Below are 2,459 nucleotides of genomic sequence, written 5' to 3' on the forward strand. Positions count from 1 at the left end.
TATTTGTAACACTATATTCAATTATTTTAAAATGAAATGAGTGAGAATACCTGAGAAAGCCATGAGGCTGAAGCCTTTTCCGCCAATATTTGGTGTCTGGTTTATTATGTGTGCTTTATATATTTGTCTGAGTTAATTTCATTTTTTCAATATGTGGTATCAGAGCCTGTGTAAAAGTGTTCAACAGAGCCTGTGCACAGATTGAAAGAGGCTACAGAATCCGTAAGCTTAATGATTGAAGAGATTATTGAGAACAGATCCATGATTTCCCACATCGTGGAGGTGGACATCGTGAATCAAACCCTTGACCTGTGAGGAATGTGAGATTAGATAACCAGGGTTTCTGTGTAGGAATCGAAAGGGAAAGAGATTTGGTTTTATTCTGATGTTTAGATGGGATGGATGTGTCAGTTAAGACCTCGGCATCCTCGCACTCTTTTTGCCTTGACTGAGAGAGTATTGCAGCAAATGCACGTTTTCGGTCAACCTCTTTTCTGGATTCTCTGTTCAGCATTTTGGCATCTACACTAATCTGAAGTATATGCAATTCTACAAATAATTAGTACATCTAGTTAGTCAGTGATTTGGTAGGTTTGAAATCTATAAGTGTTATTATATCAAAATTTCTGGTGTCGTCCGATAAAGGAGTGGTTCTTTTGATGCATGATCCAGCAGAGAGGGATGACATTATTGCCAAAACTAAATTGTTGAGCCAGTACCCAGATTTTAGGGCTCTAAGAGAGATACTCTACTCATGCACACTAGCTGAAATTCTTCGGATCAGAGAAGCATATTGCCACCTGTACAATGTTTGTTTAGAAGAGGAAATTGCTCAAGAAACATTTGGGCCTCACTAAAAGCTTCTTTTTGCATTGGCAAAATCACAACGATGTCCATCGAGAGATGTAAATATTTGGCAGGCCAAATGTGATGAAAAAAGATTGTATGGGGCTAGGGAAGGAAGAATTAGAATAGATGAAGGAGAAATTTTTAAATTACTCAGTGAGAGAAATCTAAACCATCTACGAGTAGCATTCGGATACTACAAACAATTTTACGGTCACAATATTCTGAAGGCATTGAGGAGGGAAGCATCTGGGAAATTTGAATACGCTCTCCATATTATCATCAAATGCATTTTCTACCCAGCCAAATATTTCTCAAAGGCGCTTCGTGTATCCTTGGAACAGTAGACATGAAAGATATCAAAGCGCTATGTATCATGAAAAGTATGGAATTTCATTAGAGCAAGCTATATGCAAAGAAACATCTGGTAGCTATAGAGATTTTCTTCTTTAACTAGTTCGTTGGGAAACAACGACTCAACCAAACTGACAAACCATGAATTTGATCAATTCTAAAAGACTGGCTAGAGAGCTTAGATGAAGAGAATTTTGCGTATAGAGTTGAGAGAGACACAATGTTATAGCTCCAAATCTCACTTTTATGGTTTGCGATGCTGCACTCATGGCCTAGGGCAACCCCTCCTTCCAGACCTAGTCCTAAAATTTAAAAAACAGTGTTTTATCCCTTATACGTGACATTGCCCTGTGTTAAACGCGTGTATACGCGGGTCTGTGTATATCCAACCCGCGTGTATGTATTAAAACACTTAAAAAAATATAAAACTCCTTATTTTTGGGCGGAGATCGCGGGTTTTACCTACTGATCACCTATTAGTGCTTGTGGTCCAACTGTTCCCAACCAACTCCTAACTAAAAAACTACTTTGGAGAAGGTATAAAAAGACCTCAAAGGGAAGGCCTAAGGGGGGAGAGAAGAGAGAGAAAGGTTATTATGCTGAAATTTTTCCCTTGACCAGGTCTGAAGTCCCTTGTGCCTTCTGCACTTCCCCCATTTTGTACAGGAAACCTTTGTTTCCTTGTGTGTTGATGTTCATCCACCATTTATGACACCATGGAGAGAGTCATGGAAGGAATTTGTTAAAGGCTTTGAGGCTGGAACGGATCCGGAAGGAAGCTTTGCTTGGAGCCTGCTGAAGGTGACTCAGGTGAAAATATTCCTTTTTATGTACTTTATTTGTCTATAATAAAAGAAACACGTGTCTTGGTTCCCGAAATGAATCTTCTTTATTTTAATGATGTTCATGTTTGAATTCATATGTAAATGGTTGCTTGGATTTCATAACTAACTACCTTTCTTTATAACATGAAGATGGTTTCTTTATAAGTTTTTGTCCATATACTGCTGTGTTCTTTGAATTGGTTGTTTTGCAAGACAAAAGAGAGGAAGGGAACTCCAAGAAGGGTTTGGACCCTAAGGGCCTTCTCAAACGTAGGACCAAAGGTACGTACCCTTAACATAGAATTTTCTTATAATAGCATAATGGCTATATGAATACATGTTTCTTTGCATAGACAACTTTCAGTGTGCTAGGGTTTCAACCCAAAAGCCCTAGGGGAACATTTCCCTCCATCAGAATTGGCGACTCCACTGGGG

General features: G+C 38.8%; 1 pseudogene; it reads left to right on the top strand.

Moving 5' to 3' along the window:
* Positions 1 to 393: 393 nt before the first annotated feature.
* LOC149218773 (annexin D8-like) lies at positions 394 to 1,335 on the top strand (annotated as a pseudogene).
* Positions 1,336 to 2,459: the final 1,124 nt, after the last annotated feature.

The sequence above is a fragment of the Pinus tabuliformis genome, chromosome Q, assembly GCF_031772625.1.
Source record: "Pinus tabuliformis cultivar Carrire ecotype Pingquan chromosome Q, CPIR1, whole genome shotgun sequence".
NCBI classification, from domain to species: Eukaryota; Viridiplantae; Streptophyta; class Pinopsida; order Pinales; family Pinaceae; genus Pinus; species Pinus tabuliformis.